The 20,207-nt window shown below is 41.3% G+C and overlaps 1 protein-coding gene across 8 annotated transcripts in view; it reads right to left on the reverse strand.

The window, feature by feature from the left end:
* The window catches only part of TEAD1 (TEA domain transcription factor 1), a 144,604-nt gene that overhangs the window by 120,894 nt on the left and 3,503 nt on the right, over positions 1-20,207 (reverse strand). Inside the window, exon 1 of one of the 8 annotated variants that reach the window (XM_048948782.1) lies at positions 4,261-4,416. The exons of the other annotated variants lie outside the window; for them this stretch is intronic. The gene's annotated coding sequence lies outside the window, so the exon portion shown is untranslated. Of the gene's footprint in view, positions 1-4,260; positions 4,417-20,207 lie in introns of those variants that run through there. 8 annotated transcript variants of the gene reach the window in all.

Here is a 20,207-nt window from a genome sequence, read left to right on the forward strand (position 1 = left end):
TGAAAAGGGAATTCTTGCTATGACAGTATTTCACACATGTAAAAGCTACACACTGTTTTCCATCTGGGAAGGACAAAGAGCATTCTTGGAAGTGTGAGCAGATTGTGAGTGAACTTGTACATTCAGATTCATTTGAAAACCGCACTGTTTGGCTATTTATAAAAATTATATATACATTTGTATTTTACAACTCGGCCGATAAGAGAGCAGATCTAAAAGAAAGTCATTTTATAAAATACCATATGTGGATCAGGGGCCTGAATTACTGGAAATAATCAACATTTACCATCAAACTCATGCCACAGACAAACTGTTTTCCTTCTGGAATGCTCACAATCTTTAGCATGAGAAAGTTATACATAACCAACTTGAAAAACGAGTTTAACTCTACTTAGCCACAAGCTAAGATTACACCCTCAAACACACCTTTCTAAGATTTCTTATGAGAGGTTTGTTTGTGCAATCCAGTTAAGGGCAATTTGTTAAAATTGCTCTCTGATTTTCTTTATCCTTTAACTGCATAATTTAAGGAACCTGCATTTTATAAGTTCAAAGAATTTTTTTTTTGTAATTACATATTTCTATGTGTTCTTACCTCCTGAGAAATAAACACAGTTTATTTCACAGTATATGGGGAAAGAAAACAGAAAAAAAAGAAGAGAGCTGCTGAGCTCAGACTACCATAGAAATCAATTTCTTAATTAAAGAGAATGAAGAGCAAGTCATAAAATACGTGAAATAAAAAGAGCAAGACATAAAACACATCGGTTCAGAACCACCTGCAGTCTCATTACCATTGCCCTATCTTTTTGGCCTCTAATATCAGGGCTCCAAGTAGCCAGAGCAAAAACCAAGGCAGTGACTCCTCCAAAGACCTGCCACTAGAAGCCAGCGGCTCCCACCTGTCCCCCAACAGAGAATTTTCACCTCCCTGCTTCTGTCAAGCGTGAGGGCAAACAGGTTACAAGGCCCCTTCCCAGGGGTAGCAGGGCATGGCTGTGGCTGTGAAGTTCTGGCTGACTTTCAGCCAGGGCTTGCTTCCAGCTTCACCCATCCTGCGGTGTCGTCTTGTATGTCAGACCAGAGATACTTGTCATCCCTTGGTAACTCAGGAAGGCATGGTGCTCTCTCCGACACCAGGAGCTGTCGCATGGGATCACGGAGGCGGACGCAGCCTCAGCAGCTCTCGAACAAGCTGCAAACCACACTTGTCAAGGCTGCCTCACAGCAGCGTGGGGCTCACCTCTCCCACTGCACAGCTATACTTTTCCCCAGCATGGATTTGGACAGGCAGAGAGGCCAGGGTGGACATTCAAGCCCAGACTTGCAGCTTCACCTGATTAATCAATCCGAGGGAGATCCGGCAGCTGCAGCCACTGCCAGCCAGCCAGCCCGAGAGAGAACGGCAGCCATGCGCCGGATAACGCAACAGCAACTCACTTCTCCATGCAGCACTCCAGCCAATAACTTTCTCAGAGGCATGCTGTACACAGCACACATTTTTTACACAGCCTCTTTCTGTAAGCTGCACAGCCCCTACCAGCCCCTCGGGAGGTGCCATAGCCCACCCTGCTGCTGGGGAAGCAGGGGATGCCTGTGGCAGCACTGGAGGCAGGGAGGTGATGGCAGTGCCTATGCGGGTTCATGGCACAGCCCAAGGTCCCCCAGCCTCTGTCGTACAGAGCAGGGCCAGCCCTGCAGCCTTCAAATGACAGGTTCTGTTTTACTTTTTTTTTTTCTTTACAAAACAGTGCCTCATTATTGCACAATGATAGGAGTGCTTTATTAATGCTATGGGTTAATCACTGCACCTGAAGAGTTTTACTCTCTTTTGTGGAAAAGGAAGCCAGCCCCGCCACCCATTACCCAGCTTCCAGCATCAGCTCCAACAAAGCACCATTCCTGGCCAAAGCCGACCACGGCCATCGCACAGATAGGTAATGTCTGATGCTTAACTGTAGATATCCTCTCTTTTATGGGGTTAATACGTGCCCTTGGGGATAATTGTGCAGGACTTTAGATAAGAGATGTCCATAAAAGGCGGTAAGAGTCACCCAGCTAAAACCACACATAACTCAGCCTAGTTTACCCCTTTGCATTATTTAAATGCCTCCCTTTAATGCATCAATTTAAAGGCACTGTGTTGCCAGTGCTCCAGGCAGGCAGCTCTTCTCCTTCAACCAAATGCATCCCTCCAGAATTTAAATTTGCATGCATTTCACAAGTGTATCTATTTGTAGGCCTCCTGGCTGTTAGGAAATAAAGGCATAAATGCGTATTTTCTGTTGTTGTTGGCAAGCCTGCAGTCACAGTCCTACTGCACCCTCTGAAGCAGCATCAGCATGCAGCAGGGGTCAGGCAGGTAGGGACTTTGCCCTCTGAACCAGATATCAGTACTGCTGTCCAGCACAAGGGCATTTCAGAGCAATGGCACTGCTCCCATTGACAGTCCCTGGCCACCTCATCAGCAGACCCAGGGGAACATGCAGCCACCCAGATGCCCCATTCTGCTTCCCTGCTCCGGTGGTGATTCTGGCCCTGATTCCTGCCCTCCTTGCTAGTGCTTCTGCTTTCTAGGGAGTTCCACATCCTACGCACAGGTAGGTAAGGCAGGGAGCAAGTCACATTACTCGTGTCTTCTCCAGATCACTTACAGGCTTGGCCTTCCATTTTAAGAGGCTAATTGGGTCTTCATAAGTTTGTTTCATTCCTTTCTAGTGTACAGCTACCACAAAGGATGCTGGCAAGGCTGAAGTTTCAACAAGACTGAAGAAAGCCTTTTTTAGAGAAACTTTGGTTTTAACATTAAATTTAGAAAGTACAAAGAGTAGCAAGAGCAAGGTAGGAGTTCTGTTGATTACATGCTCCATTCTCCAGCAACATATACAAACTTGTTTCCTGGGCAAGGAGAATTTTTGTGGATAGGAAAAAAGTAATTCCACCATCCATTCAGTCTCTGAGTATTTTGTTTTTATAAAGCACACAGGTTTTGTCGAGTCAGGTTACCTAAGGGTGAAAGTTAGGTCTCATAATCCCTAATTCTATTGCCCATTACACACCATCTGCTGACACAGTTGAAGATAACCTGATTTTTATATTTTAAAAACATCACATAGCCATATCATATGAAGCATGCAATACAGTAAGTTAGGTATTTAAATAGAGTGCTTCTGTTTAGCTTACAAACCTAGGGTCACTCTCAGTTAACCTGACAACTTTTGGGCAGGATGTTTGGTTTGTCATCCCCAGCTGAGGTTTCTGTTTACAGTTACACCTTAAATAGTACCAGACTAACATCTAACCAGCTTTCAAGAACCTCTTCTTGGAATTCAAAGCCTTACATCTAAATTAGAACAAATACCATGACAAAGCAGTTTTGTGCCCTAGAAGCAAAGATGTCTTATTGCAATATCTTTATAAAAAGAAGAGCCTGATATAGTTTAATTATGGACTGTGTGTTCAGTCTGATGCAGGAGTTCTCAAATATTTCGAGCAGATTCTGGGAGATTGCCATGAAGAGCTCCTTGAAAGATAATGGTCCATCAGTATATCTGCAGGTTTGCTTTTGTCACTTTATTTTCAGTCTCCAGAAGTAATCAAAATAGTGGGTAGCCAAAAGTTATAATCATCAAGAAAACGAGAGAATCAATCATGCTGGGCAAAAGAAAACTCTTACACAACTAACCTGGGGAAGTGAAATAGGACATCTGCTGTTGCTCAAGTCCTTTGCCTAAGTATTCCAATGGCCCTCACGTTCTCCAAGGCCAAGCCCTCCAACAGCTATCTCACCTAATGTCACCTTTTTCTGAGGCACAAGGCACACCCAAAATATTTTCAAGAGGGGTGGAAAGCAGCAACAGAAGGTTTCTGCAATTTGCAGTCAGGTTCTTCTAGGAAGATGACATATTTCTAAGAGAATATAATGTACACATATATCTGTGCCTCTGATATAATCACATAATCAACTTTCAAATCTAGGTAGCTATTTTTCCCTGAAGATTTTTATTACTTTCTCTTCCTGGAATAATTAGCTATTTGGGGGATTAATTTTTCTTTTTTAAAACTTTTGATAACAATTATCACTGAACTTTTCCACATCATTTCGAAGCAGGAAGGCCAGCTTTGAGGCCAACTTTAAATCAGACTAACAGATTATTGTGTCCTTTTGCACTGTCGGGTTTCACTCCCGTCAGACCCTCTGGACAAGCCAAAGTACATCCCTAGAATCAGCTCATTTATTGACACACCTGCATTACTCACCAGAATTTTCCAGGCTTTCCTGCCTTGTTCGAGAAGAAGGAGTTAATACTGCTGGGATGAATTGCAACTTCCTGTGCAGCTTTCAGCTGCTGGGGTGGCAGACCCTGCACCGCAGGGAAGCACAGAGCATTTCCCAAAGCTGGTGAGCATGAAGAAGTTACACGAGCCCCAGGTGTAAGGTCACAGGTGTTCCATTACACTGCTTCTCTCTCATGTGCACCTGTGAAGCCCAGAAAGCACCACACCTCATCCCCAAACCATGCATGGTTTCTCCCATTTCTTCTGACCTCGCAATCTGATTGTCCTACTCTATTTCCCTCTGACCGGGCTGCCCAGTTCCCTATGCTTCCCTATGCTCTGCTACCAATTGGGATCTGAATAAATTGTTTAAGCATTGGCAAGCATTTTCTTCAATGAAGACAAGCTATGAACTAGGCAATCATATTTTCAGCTGCGCTGCCTGCCAGAAAAGCACACAAACTTCCAATAGCAAAGAAATGAGGTCATTTTGGTCAACTGCCAAAATCAGCACATTTCCTCTTTTGGTTCTGGATGCTGCACCTACACACTCCATGATATGCAACAAGTGGTGAGACAGAGGTGCAGTCCCAGAAAAGAAAAAGAAGAAAAAATCCCAGATGACCCATGACCTCTTCCTGAGGATTTATTTAAAGTCCAGTCTACCCTTTCTAAAAATACACTGATACTGCAGAAATGTAAAGCCTTATCGAATTTAATAGACATACATGAGGAATGAAGCTTCTGGTTACATAGCTACTCAAACTTAACACATCAGGTTTAAAACTTGGTCTTCTCACAGGGCTTCAGTAAGACCCTTCCCTTGCCAAGGACCCTATCTTCTGCATGTCTTGTCTATTTAAGAACTAAGTTTTCCTGAGTTAGGAACACGTTTTGACATCAAAGCAGAGTCTGAAACAATGTATTCCAGATGTTTTAATTGGGTCTCTTAATGCTAGCGCGGCACAAACAAATGGCAGTAGTAGTAATAATAATAATTACCTCCTAAGTCTTTATTTTCAAGTTAGTATCTGCCAAAAAATGTTAGAAAATTATTCTCACTGTGGCAACTACTCTATTTATGTGCATAATTTACAAGAAGCTCATCTGAATAATTTGAATTTTTTATTAAGACTATTTTCTCATTTTCCATTGAGAAGCCTTCTTAGATACTGACTCACATTCGGCCTTGTAGGGAAGAGTGCCGAGCATTTGTTTTTCTTATGTCTCCAGTAGTTATGTGACTCCTGCATTAAGCTCAGCAAAGCCAAGCCTGAATAGGAACAAACTTAATTTAATTATTAAATACATTTCTAACTTTGCTGCGACTTTAAGAAATATATATCTTTCATGTGGGGTATTGGAAACATGCCAGGAAGATCTTAAAGAAAAACAACATAACAAACAACAACAGCAACAACAAAATCCACACCACTTAATCTAATTTTTTCTGCACCCCTTTTTCTTTCTGCCTTTCTCATAATAGGGTTAGGTGAATTCAAAACTACTGAGCCAGGCTGAGCTACTTTCGCTTCAGGTTTGTCAGAGAAAAGTTACTGGGGCATCATGCCAAGCTTTTCACTTTTGAGATAAATATGAGTTTCTTAGGTCGGTTTTGTAAGGGGCAAAGCAAGAGACTCATATACTTTGGCAATTCAACTGCAGATTTTACACTGTGGCAGCTGCAGCCGCTTCATTACAAACAACAGATCTCTCTGAAGTCCTCTTAAGAAGTTTACAAAAGAGACAGTGTATGTATGTGACGTCCTGCTGCAGTGGTGCAGTCAGACAAATGGCCTTTGACTCTCACCTTCCGCATCACACAGATCCAAACCCAGTTCTAAACAAAGCAGAAATTTCATTTGCCTGCTCTTTTCCTGATGACAGTCCTCTCGTCTATGTGACGATCAGAGCCAAAGAACCAGCTTACTTTCCTTGGGAGGGTCAAATTGGCAGATGAACTATAGTGAGGAGAGGAAACATGTTAAGTATGAAAACATTCTCATAAGCCCTCACAGGAAAAGGATGTAGCTAACAACAAAAGAGAATACTGCGTTTCTCTGCCAAACCTTATTATACAAGATTATGCATTTCCCAAACTTATATTTATACCAGTTGAGTATTGGCAGTACTACATCTGGAGGAGCCATATTCCAAAATACCCCTCCTGCATTCTCCATGTTATGTCAGCTCTGAAGGTTTCTTTCTGAGGTTAGCAGTAGCTACAGGTATCACCACCCTACTTGACTCAGGATACCACAAGAGTGCTGGGACTTGCAGGGTGAAGCACTTCACTGCTACCTGACCAGTCCTCTAACAGATCCACCAAGGAACACCTCCAAGACCCATTGAGGCAAGGCTGTCAGCAATCTCCATTCACTAGATCCTCTCCTGCAGCATGGATGGCCCGGCCTCCTGTCGGGCACACTATTTGCAGCAGAATTGGAAGACCAATTACTTAAGGTTTATCCTTCCTATTCCAGGCTTGTTCCAAGCACTTCTTCAATTTTGCAAAGCTGGCACAGTAAAGCCAACAAGCTGATAAAAGTACGGTGCGGACATAGGTTTTAACTGCTTGTCTTTGCTTGGCTCAGTAGCCATATCATTTGTGGTTTCACTGAAAGGCTTCAGCTCTGACCATTCCAGACAAGCTTCCTAGTTTTCTGTACCTTTCTAGGGAACAATCAGAAGCAGATTTCTGGTAGGCTATTGCTGGTCCAAGCATTATTCCCAGAAACGCACCAGCCAGCAAGGACTGATTGAACTTCCCCACTTCGTACATCCATGCACTTGTCTGCCAAGTGGCTGGTAAGGCTGCACTGGGGATTTTCCCTCTGCACAGGATGCTGCAAAGACATTCATGTGCAGCCGTCAGTTTGTAGTTGGTGTCCAGTCATTGGACAGAATGCTCAGGCCAATACCTGTACTCAATTCTATGACTGCAAAAGGAGAAAGAAATGATGCTAGCAGGTTGTTCTCAACAAAGGATCCAAGGGGCTCTGAAAGGTGCATTATCCTCATAGATCTGGAACTGCTGCGCACAATGAAAGTCTGTTAACAGTTGGTTGTAAAACACACCCAGAGATTTTATGTTCTAAATTATGTATATGATTGTTTTGCTTGTTTGCTGACTGTGAGCATAGTGGGAAGTCGAAGTCACTGCTATTACACCTCTAACTGAGGATTTCTTAACTGTTGCTTAAATTAAAAAGAAAGATAAAGACAAGCCCTTAGAATAATATATCAAAAAGCTGCAATAATTCTGTGAGTGGCCTTCAGTACTGACTGGTAGCTTTTCTGGTCCTTCACGAGTTCCAACATGTTACTTCACAGAAGCAGCAGCTCTTCTGCAAGGACTGAGGTCTACGCATCAGTTTCAAAGCTTAAAAATGTTTTCTTTACATACATTTTCATAGTAAAGCACTTTATAACTATTACCCAATTATTGCTTACAGCATTAAGTAACAAAGTATTATTACTGCAATTTTACAGAAGGGAACAAATCATGAAATATGAAATACTTATGCTTGTGTTTGCGTAGGTTTTCTCATATTAATTAATTATGAGACTTAATTACACTCAATCTTACCATTCCAAGCCAATTACACAAATTTGTGTAAAGTGGAGAAGTAGAGAAACCTTTATCTCAGAGACAATCATTCATACTGACAGCACTTTCCACAAAGATATACAGAAAGGACTTCCCAAATATTAACTCGTACATCCAATGCAACAAGATGGATTTTTCTCTAATGTTCCCCCACCCAACTACTCCAACACAAGCTAACAAAGAAACCAAAAAAACAAGCATGTTCAAGTCACCAAGGTACAAGAGTTCTAATCCAGCAACATAAAACATGGTATGGTAAGAGTCATCGCATACATGCACACTGCAAAATATTTAATATTTCTGTTTGTTTTGAATCTACAGTAATTTTGTTAGCTTTAGTCTACAGGAGAAACACTAAACATCTAAAAGATCACTTTAGAAGTTACACAAAACAATCTATGAACACTTCTACATCCTATGCTGAAACGTTCATTCATGATTTCCCACAGTATGTACCCGCAGGGAATCACAACACGTCAATGCCTTCAACAGCAATAGCATTCCATGGGAAGCTGCTCCTTTTTGCAAGTCATGGTTCTTACAAGAGTGGACTAATCCCAGGAAAAACAGCCTTTCTGTATTAACACGAACTGATTCTCCCAAAAACAGCACTCATTTGAGATCAAGAGCAGTTACTATCTTTGGAATTTCCTCCAAAGAGATCTGTGAGTTCCAAGTACATCTACTTGATTAAAATTTGAGAGACATGGAACTGGCCAATATTTACCATAATTCTCAATCAGATATGTTTTAAATACACATTCTTCCTTATCCAGGCAAGCTCTGATGCCTTCTTTGGTGGGTAAGTGATACTGCCATTAGACCATGGAGGACTAACTACAGGAAGAGATACAGGAGGCATTCAGAAGAATGACCTGAATTTCCATATCTAGTAACAACTTCCCCTCATCCCAGGAAACTCCTCCTTCCCCCTATTCAAAGCAGATGCCACCTGGCTCGGTTTAGGCACAAGGGGTGGATGGCCAGCCTCTTCCCCTGCAAGTCTTCATCGAGACACAGCTCTTTCCTCTGAATATATTGAAGACTAGAAGTCTTAGTGAGAATGGCTTACCGAAAATCTAGAAATGAACTACATATCCAGTTTGCCTAGTTTGGACCCCTTCCTTCAAGCTTCCTAACAAACTCTTCCTGAGCAAGTTATAAATTGCAAGCATGAACCTACATCTATTATAGTATTGTTAAACCAATTATCAGCACAAATTTGGTGTTAATGACAGTCATGTGTTTTCTATTCTTCTAAGTCTAACCCCTCAGCTTAATTATTTTATTTAGTGTCTAGGGCATCAACACTTCCTACACAGCACCCGTCATCAGTCTAGCAATTAATTGCATACCACTGACCTTCAGAGAGCACCATGGAAATTTTATTACTGTACAATTCAATTACATTTCACATAACCCTCTTCCACAACCATGTTTTATTATTAAAAAATAAAACTGTGCTTAGAAAAAGGGTAGTTGAGCAAATCAGACTATTTATAATTCACAAAAATAAAAAACATTTCACAAGGTCTGCAACATATACAGAAAGCTTTGCAGCCTTAATATGAGATGAACATTACTAAGATTCACATTATAGACAAATGTGGAATGGAAAACATTCCCTGAGGTCATAATGGCAGCGTTACAAAGCATGCCATTTAAAAGCTATTCACCAACAATGTCCTTTTCCTTTTAGCCAGAACCCTACGGTGAAAATTCAGCTGAAGAAAGTCAATTAATTGAAATGGTGATTCCACAACTGAGGGACTGGAGGTGTATGATGAAACAGCTGCAGGAAAAGACTAGGCAATTCCATATAGTATTCAGAATAAAAAAAATAAAAAAAAAAAAAAAAAGAGGGCTAGCAGCCATGACCTAGGTCTCCTACCTTGGTGCTGACCTCTCTGCAAGTTTGCTGCTTTGAAGGGACTATAATCCTGCTTACATTCTGCATTAGTCTCTGCTCCTGTTCTAAAGAAAATGCTACAACTCAGCATATTTCTTCTACATTCAGGAGTCTCTCTGCTCCATTCCAAACCAAGTTTCACAGAATAAATAATAATTGCATGACTACTCTAATTTCAATCTGGCATGTTAATGTAAGAGCTAAAGTCAGGACTTGAAGACGGTCTCTCAGAATTGAGGCCTGCATCCAGAATGAAATAACTCATTGCACCCAGGATTTCAGTGCAGGCCTCTAATTTCCCAGACTCCAGAGACTCAGCAGCTCCACACTAGCACACCAGTGGCAGGCCCAGAGGAACAAATGGGCTAGCACAGCAGCCAGCGTGGGCTTGCATGAGTGCCCTGAGAGACTCCCGTTACGGTAGTTTCACCCATCCTTGTGCGCTTTTCAGTCCTCCAAATTTCTTGCTGGAGGCAGTGAGCTGGCAACAAGTCCCATGCACCATGAGGTGAATCACCCATCCTCTAAAGTCAAAACCCAGAGAACGCCTATAGATAACAACAGAGTAAACCAAAGGTCACCAACAAGTGACCTATCAAGTCAAATGAGTAGGTATTGCATGGACTTTACAATCACACCACGTGAGTGCCTTACTTAATTTTCCACATGCAATGAAAAAGCTTTCTACCATAGAAAATTAGACAGCTGTATGAGGGCTGCTGCAAAAGTAGTGCCTCCTATTTTATGACGTTGGCCACAACATCAGAGGTGGATGTTGGTGGTGTGTTGAACCATCCCACCAATATCCCACTCCATGTCGTTGCTGCGAGACAGATGACAGCAGAGAGGCACTCTGAGCAGTGCCCGACATGAATGTGCAGATGAAGCAAAGGTGTGTCACTGAATTCCTCCGTTTGGAAAAATCTGCATCCACTGACATTCATCAGTGCTTGCTGAATGTCTCCAAGAGACAACCAGTGGATGTGAGCATAGTGATCTGCTGGAGTAGGTTTTCCTAAGTACAGCATGCAGGCTCTTGTTCACTGCCGGAAAAAATGCACAGCTAATGGTGGTAACTATGTTGAAAACGTGTTTTGTAGCGGAGACTTTGCTCCACCAAACAGTGTTACCTTGCTCTTTGTATCTGTTGCAGTTTCCATGCAAATAAATAAGAGACGTTACTTTCAGAGCGACCTATGCACATTACAGGCAATGCACTTAATCTCATCAAATCCCAGATAAAATTGGTTTTACTGTGTCAATCCTGTGACCTCCTTTAGGTAAGGACTTGTAAACTACACTGCCAATGATAGTGGGATTATCCAATAAACAGAACTCTTCCACAATGCTTTGCTTTAAAGAATTGCCTACATATTAAATGAATTGCGATTGAGGCAACTCACAGCTATACAGTATTGAGTTATTTTTGTTTTTCCTTTTTAAACAAAGTTCTTTTAAAAAAAAACTCAGTTGAAATAATCAGTTTATTACTGCCTGCTTTTAATAGTCCTATTTTTTCAATAAAGCAGGGGAAATCTGAAATGAAACCAGCTTCAATGAATAAAATATTTCATAACCAAATCCAGTTTGCTCCCTCCCCCCCCCACAGTCACAAATGTACGCAGAACTTGAACAAGAGAAGAAATAGACATAAATTGATCCTACAAGAAAACACGCATCATTTTTATATCTCTTTTGCTACAGAAGCCTGGGTTACAAAGCAGACTGGCAAGTGCGCACATTACTGAGATGTCATGGCAAGGCTATGATTTGGAGACAACAGCACTGCAGTTTGAAACTAAATTCAGAATTCCCATCAGTTTTGCCAAGACCAGTGTTCAAATATTCTTGAGACCTGATCACAGAACATACATACACACACACACACACACACACACACACACACACACACACACTCCCTAAGCTATGGGTCCATGCACGTGCAGCATGAATTAAACAGCATTACATGTTCTTTCTGACATGCTGTTGTCAGTCATTCAGAATACTATTTTTCTTGATGTGGATTTTTTTTTTTTTAATGGGACGAGAAAAAGTAAGAGTCTCAAGGATCAGAATACATCGGAAGCCAGGCAATACCGAATACATCCCTGTAACCATGAATACGTACATCAGCACAAGCACGCATGCACATTAAGATTTAAGTATTTGGAAAGCAGTCACAACAATAACAAAAAAAAATAAAAAAAAAACCAATGAACAGGAAGACTCATTAATTTAGGACTTAAACAAGGCTCTCATTTGCATAGATCACTTACAGCAACAGCAATTCATGAAATTCTTCCACGAAAATTGTGCTATATTTTGTCTACAGTGACACATTCCTTGCAGATCACAGTGCCTTTCTCATCCTGCTAATAAGATAATCTGTTACATGAGGCTTACAAATCCATTTAAATTGATTTTAATTAACAAATCAATCACCAGCCACTGATGACTTGGTCTACAGACAGTAAGCAATTCAAAGCCCCAGGCCTCTAATTCCAAACCAAAACGCACATTAGAGCAACAGGACATCTCTCTGATCAATAGGAATAGAAAGATGTTGGGTTCATACACATTTGGAGAGTACAAACTTGATAAAAATGCATCTTTGGATCATACACATTACAATCCCCATGATCAGCTAGGAAAACAAGATTAAGTCATTTACGCTTCTTTACAAGTGAAACAAATAAATCAAGTATGATCATAGCTTGCTTCTAAACTTTTAGATGCTTTTTCCATTTGAAACAGGTTTTTTGTTCTTTTATAGTCCGTTAACACTAAGTAACAGAAAACTGCACTTCTCATGGTCTCAAAGATGAACAATGACTTTTACACATGCTTTGATCCTGTGCAAATTTACTGCTATTCTCTGCTGCTAAGGTTGTCCTAAAAAAAAGAAAAGAAAAAAAAAAAAAGAAAAAAAAAAAAAGCCTATCCCAAAAAGAACATCTTTGTTATTTCAGTAAGTTAATTATTGTAATCGTTGTTACTACAAGAAGTTAATTACAAAGTAGTAAGTTAAATCCACAATAGGTGGTGTGATGCTAAGCACTACAATCCCTGGAGCATCAGCATCTGGCTCCCTGCAGCAGAAAGAACACCTGAGTGAGGCTTCTCACTGTGCACACCAACAGCCAGTGCTTTAGCACAGCATCTGTTAATTAAAGATAGGTTTGACATTTATGTGCTGCTGGTTAGACAGTTAAACTAACCAAACAATAAGTACAAGATACCAAACTATCTCCCACTGTATTTAAGAAAAACAGAAAGAGTTGAATACTTCCCAGTTGTAAACACATTAAGATCAACATTGTACCAAACCTGAATCCAGCCCAGTTAGCACAAGAAGGTAAATAGTAAATCCTCTCGAACAGATGTTGGAGAGTACAGGCACTCCACATTTAAAGAGACAGATTCTGCAGCCAACAATGCTTCACTGACACTGAGACAATCAATGTGTCCTTGATTATGAGGAGGCAAACAGTTTTCACTACAAAAAAGGAGACTGAAAAACAAATCATGTGTTTTTATTTTACAAGTTCCAAGTTTGGGTTGGGTTTTTTTCAAGCTCTCTTGGAGCACTGAAACAGAATAAAAATAGTTTGTTTCACAAGCACAAGACGAGTAGCTGCTAAATAAACACGTTAGATTTACTCCTATGCATTCTGTTCTCGTTGCCGTTACTGCTCAGGAGTTGGATGATACCACTGAAATAATGCTCTTTTCCCAGCAAACTGATCTAGATGGGTTTCATCCAAGAACCGTGCCACAGAGCTCTCCCTCTATTTCATTCTCTGTGTAACACTGCTGGAAAATGTATTGCAGCACAGAACGTAGCATACACCACTGTATCCTGACGCTCAAATCAAGACCACAGATTATAAACAGTTTCAGCAAATTGACTAGAGTGCCTTTGTTCCTCAGACATACATCTTCCTATTGCTTACAAAAGCAGCATATACTAACCACTAACACTGCCATAGCCAGTACTGGGAAAGGAAGTTATTGAAGCCTGGATTTCCTGCTTTCAGCTGAAGCCAAGAACTGTGAGGCTTGCAGTGGTTTCAGGAACTGACTCATCTAATGATTCATGGATAAGATACTGGTTTTAATATATTTCTGATCATAAGACTCAAACTTCAAAAACAGCAATGCTTAGTTTTTATTTCAAAGTTTAAAAAGTACATAAATCAAGAAAACAAATACTATCACGGGACACACTGGCTAATAATTGTAAGTGTGCTTTACGACACACTCCATATTTAAAAAGGAGCACGTTAAAATTCCTGGAAATTCATTTCAAGAGAATGCTGACAGCGAGTTCAACCCAGTGTTAAAAAAAGCAAGGATTCCTCTTGCAATCCTGACACCTCTAAGCTTCAGGTTGGGGACAAGTGAGATACCAACTGCATTTTTAACTATACCTAGAGATGCAGCTGTATCTACTGCCATATTCATCAAGGCATCCTAGAGCCACTGTTATAAATGCACATGGTTTCTTTAATTATGCATAAAGAGTTCCAGCAGAAGCTCATCTGCTAACAATACATTTGGATGCCCAAAACAAGAGTTGTTCTGTTTTGAGGATGACCAGAGCTGCAGGGCTCAAGCTTAACGCAGTGGCTAACAGGATCTTAAATCCTCATCAACACACACATTTGGTGATATCTTGGAGTTTACAACCAGACATTTTCACACAGCTAGTTGGTCCCCAGGGAAGCGTGCCCTCCAGTGTATCCAAACGCTTTTTGCCCACAACACAAATCTCATCAGTATGCTGTAACTTGAACTGCCAGGCTCTTGTGCCGAAAAACATGGCTTGAGATGGAAGCTTAGCTCTGTTAGTCTCATGTATGGAAAAGTACTGGTTTACTTTTTAATTTCTGAGTGGCACTCTGCAGCTCCTCACACAGCATGCACACAGGGCAGCTGGGGGGAATGCTTGCATTGCTGTACTTCACCATGCACACAACTAGCGCGCACACACAAAAAAAGGAAACAAAAATGCATGTTGCTTGGAGGAAAGAAAAAAAGGGAGAGAGAGAGAAAGCAGTTAAAACAGTTGACAAGAAAAGGCCAAAGTGCGCTCAGTGGCTGGCAGTCATTTTATGGCTATAGTCCTACAGCAGATTTACTTAGATGACGTCAGTGGCTCCAATCCAGCTTTTCTTTGGTAGCATTTACCACTTGCCTCTTGAAGCCTCCACTATGCTACAGAGCAGTAGACCATAATCAAAATTCCCTTTGTGAAATAGAGTTTACCTCAGGGCACAGAGGCATTGCTAGCTGAATTGCAGGCTCTTCACCCTGTACTGCATGCCCAGAAATAAATAACCTACAATACTGTACTTTCCTTAATACAGAAGAACCATTAAAAGCAGCCTGCTACCTAAAAAAAGGCTTCTTTAATTTGTTTCCAAAATCTGTGAGGCCAGAATATTAGTTGATTTTCCAGGCAACCAAGAACTTTGATAATTCTATTATCCTTTTTTGTATTGTTTTTAAGAGATTTGGGGAGATCGAGTTGTTTATGAGTCATTTTTTCCACCAACAAGAAAACATTACTAACATTAAAAGCTAAATTGAATTGGCATAGGAAGCTGCATATTTTATAACTGCTTATCTACAACTGCTAGGTAAGCATATAGTAAATATGCCAAGAAGCAGAAAAAGAAATTACTGTACATAAATAACAGCAAGTGGAAAGGCAAAAAAATATCCATTATTTGGAGTTATGAAATTCCAGTCGCAAAACAATGACTGGAACCAATGAGAGGTTAGGAAAGCCAAGTCAAGCAGATATCAAATCAGCCAAAACTTCACAAGCACTGGAGTTTAATAAAAAATAAAATAAATCAAACCATATGAAAGATGCACCCTATAGTACTAAATAAATATAGATTTGGTACGTTTTAATGGCCTCATCAGTCCAAAGATGCCCGCATTCACTATATGCAATACCAAGATAATCTAATGGACCAAAGATTACCTTTCACTGTCAATGCTTAGAAACAACTCACAGGAAGATGTGCAAATGCCTCACAGAGAACTGGAATTCTCAGTACTTCTTTCCCCTGCCTCTTGGATTTCTTTTCCCCCAAAACCACACTACAGTGAGAGACTGCACATCTAACTTGCACTAAGCTGAAGACAAGAACTGCTATTGACATCCAACTGTACCTGCCTACAAAACACACCTGAACCTTAAATCTGAACTTAAGACATTCAAAATTTTAGGTGATCCCCAACCCAGCTCTAAACAGACAGATGCTAGCACATCCATCCTGGAGAGGAACTATGAGCCTCTCTTAGCAGCCTGGGATGCCAAGCCACAGGCAGAAAATCTTTCTTGCTTTCTGACAGCAACCATGTCAACGTGGTTCTTGCTTCATGTCAGCAAACAGAATCAGAAGGTGACTGTAAGAAGACTCTCTCTTCCTTGAGAGACAATTTGTCCCTCTTATTGGTCACCAAGAACCCTCAACATGAAAGCCATACAACCCCAAGTGGTCTTTTCTTCCTACAAGACAGGGTGAAGAAGCAGAGGGGGAGACTGATATGGGCACAGAGATGTGGCAGCAAGCCCACATAAGCAACAGTAGAAAGTTGGACAGACTATAAAAAGGGTCTGGCAAGGTGGAGAAGGAAACAAAAACCTTCCACTGTGTGCAGGAAGGAGAACTTCATTGAGGGCTGCCCAGGAGCAAGGAAGTAACTGCACACTCAAGGACAGAGGGGTGCACAAACAACTGAAGAAGACAGATGTGGTGGCCTGTAAGGGACAACAAGACAGAGCCTGCATGGCAGAAGACAAAGTAGAATGTGCAGCAAGGTCACAGAGCAGCACGGACAGACCCAACCCACCCTGAGGACACCACTGCAGCACTGACTGGAAATCTGCATTTCTATTTTGAGCTTTTTTCCCATGACAAAATTATTACAGCCAAAGGAGTTAAGGGAGGCAGGGAGAGAACGGAGGGGGGAAGGGGAAGGTGAAAAATGAAAGAACGCCCACTGAGTCTTGGAGGCTTCCACTAGGCCTCCAGTTGGCTGTGAAATGAACTGAAATTAAAAAGTAAAATAAAATTGAAGATTAATAGGCACCAGATATAGGGATGCAACTCCTCATTAAGGTTAATTTGTTGAAAGAATAAAATGAAATCCACACTGTGGAAAACACAGCTGTTTGCAGAGATTTGTTTTTTGTTTGTTTTTTTTTTAAGCTGTAAAACAGCTCTGGGACAAAAAGTACATATGCATAATGGTAGGACATTAAATATGGGTGAGATTTCCTGTGTCATTAATAAATATTTGTCTCCAAACATTGTATTTTTGATGGAGATACATATAACAGATGCTTTGATCCATTAAACCTCTATGAATTTACCTTTTCTTCCGAAGTCTGTCTCGATGTTTTCTTCCCCTTAAAACCAAAGTGTCATTCCTGAACTACAGTCTCCCAGCAGAAAGACAACCATGTGAAAAACACGTCAGCTAATTGCAGAAATAAGCATCACTGTTCAGGGCACCATGAGGTGAATGAAAGGAAAGAGATTCCACCAAGGGAATAACCGCGATGCCTACAATGCTGAGGCATAATTTGGCTCCAAAAATACCCAAGGCCATACCGGTTGGTGATTCAAACATGAAGCATATCAAAACGGCACTGATAAGCTAAATTAACAGATAGCTTATCTGACGCATATACTAGCCATATGGTGCCACAACTTCTGTTGCCTGTTGCTGGCATAACAATAGGCTACTGCAGTCTTAGACTGGAAGCACGATTTGACAAACTGTCAACAGCATTTTTATTTTTTTGCAGAGCTCCGGGGCAATGGCACACTCATCTATTTGCATTTATTTTATTTTTTTTTTAAACAGGTGAACAAAGAGTAAACCAGATGTCAACTTTAGAAATCGAGCTGTCTGCTTTGGGAGATTTAACAGCGGCAGGCATACTGCTACAGCTCAAATCTAGACAATGAGCTTTTCTAAAAACACTCTGGCCTAGGGGAGTGGCTATTTAAAACACTTGGCTTCTTTTATTTCAGTACTATGGAAGTGAATTCTGCTCTTAAGTGCCAGCTCAAATGAAGTCATTTTGTTTCACTGGGGCTTTCTTTGCATTTTGGAAATGTAGCACGCACTGTAGTAAGGGAAAAAGACAAGTATGAGAAAAAAAAATCTGATTATTTTTCGGCTGGAAGACAGGAAACACGGGGAAAAGAAAAGGAAAAAACAACTAACGATTGGATCACAGGAAAAAAAATATCTGTGAAACGAAAATTCAAGTGCGAGTTAAAGGAAAGCTATCTTCCCCTCATTTAAAACTAAAAACAACTTGTGAAAGCTTTATAAAGAACTGGTATTTATCTGGTATTTACAACTCCTTCCATCTCCAGGAAGGCAAGATGTCAATACTGACAGATAAGGAAGATTTGTAGTAGGGCTTTAATACGGTACAGAAACACCATTGGTTAATACCAGAAGACATTTTTCCTCTTGCTTCATTTAAGCAAATAAAATCTTTGTTACCTACATACCACATTAAAAAAAAAGAATTGCGCTAACAATATAGCAACCCTCTCAAATATTTGAGAAAAGGCAACATAGAATTGTCAATGGATACATCGAGACGGCATTCTGTTTTGCAAAGATGGTTTTAGTTGTGTTCTGCAGGACTGTGAAAGGCAGAACGGGGAAAATAAAGATAGTTCTAATAGCATGCTCTGCTTTGATAGGCAGTTATGGGAACAGATTTCTTTTCCGAGTTAGACCCAGCTAAGGACATAGCATTTTTAGATTATCTTTTCAAATTGTTCTTGAACATTCTGTTTAAAAAAAAAAAACAAAAACAAAAAAAAAAGCAAAAAAAAAAACCAACCTCCTTTCATGTTAAGTTGAGATTGCACTTGAACTCTTTCCAAAAGCCAGAGCTGTACTGAATTATGATAATTAGAAAGCTGTGCACATAAAAGGCAGCACAGTTGATGCATTTAAAAAAGTTCATGCCAGAGAATATAAGTTCAATATGTTCTCACATAATTAACATTTCCCATCATTAGCAGCAGTTTTCAGTTTATGTATCTGTAAAAACAACAGCACTCGTCATTGTTTCAGATTCCCAGTCAATAGCGCTTTAATAGCTGCACACACAGTCCCGGGCCGGCCTCCCTTCCCCCAGTCTCACACTCTACCTTCTGACCCGCCAGCACTCAGCCTATCTGCGACTCACAGCTTCAGAGATGGCTGCTGAGTGAGGGCCACAAAGCTCAGCGGGCAGCTCAGAAAGGTGCAGCGGGAGGAATCGCACCGTTTTGCTGCACAACGGCTAGGAGACAAAGAAGGACAAGCTGTAGGTGCGCCTTCCATGGGCCAGGCACCAACCCAACGTGCTTGACGCAGCAGGACGTGGGGCTGCAGCCATGCCCCAACTGGGTGAGTGCCTGACGACCCCTCGCGAGCTCTGTGGATTCTCCACGCGTTCTTGATGGACGTGCAGAAGGCCAGCTAACAAGGAAGGGCCTGCGCACATGGCGGGCTGCTCACTGAGACATTCATGCGCTTCCTCAGCAAGAGGCCCCACATTCACTACTGGGAAGCAGACCCTGGCTCATTACCTCCTTCCCCTCCGCTCTTCGCTCAGTGAGTATGAAAACGAATGCAGTTCTGGAGCAACTTTAATAACTAGAGATAGCATACAAGTTGCTGAATGCGCATCGATGCAGAGAGCCACAAGGGGCACACCAACAGCATGGCGATCCCCATGGCAGCACTGCCATTTCACACTGCAACCAGGCCTGGCATAGGACACATCCTGCCTCAGCTCTGTGCGACACAGCACAGGCTGGTGCCTCAAAGGACTGCAACCTGCAACTTCTCACTCTTAGGCTTTGGAAACGAGCAACCATTAAAACACAACAGAGCATTATTCCAGGAAATATTACTCCATCCCTGTTCCATGTGCAAAAACCAAAAGGAGCTCTGTGCAAGAACAGAGAGCAAGAAATGGACATAAAGTGGGAATTTATTGCCGAGATTTTTCTTCTAAAAAGAAAAATCTTTGGGTGGCTAGGAGTCGGAGAGCGTTACAATAAGTAGCACCGTCCATCCATATATCGCAGGATACAATGTAAATTATGCAGTGCTTGTATAAACTGCCGCACAGCCCCCCAGCACTTACTCTCAGGGAGATCGTTTACCTCCTAACAGCTCTAAAATTTTGATGTAACTTTTTTGCAACAGTAAATAACCGTAGCTCAGGAATACACAACAGCCGGGCACTACTGGAGAGGTGCTGCATGGGGACAAAGCAATAATTAAATCTCAGCTCCCAGAAAGCAGCAGCTACTGTTTCTCTCGTGTTTTAAAGCAGCTCCTTCCGAAGAGAATTTCAAAATG

The sequence above is a fragment of the Lagopus muta genome, chromosome 6, assembly GCF_023343835.1.
Source record: "Lagopus muta isolate bLagMut1 chromosome 6, bLagMut1 primary, whole genome shotgun sequence".
Classification (NCBI taxonomy): Eukaryota; Metazoa; Chordata; class Aves; order Galliformes; family Phasianidae; genus Lagopus; species Lagopus muta.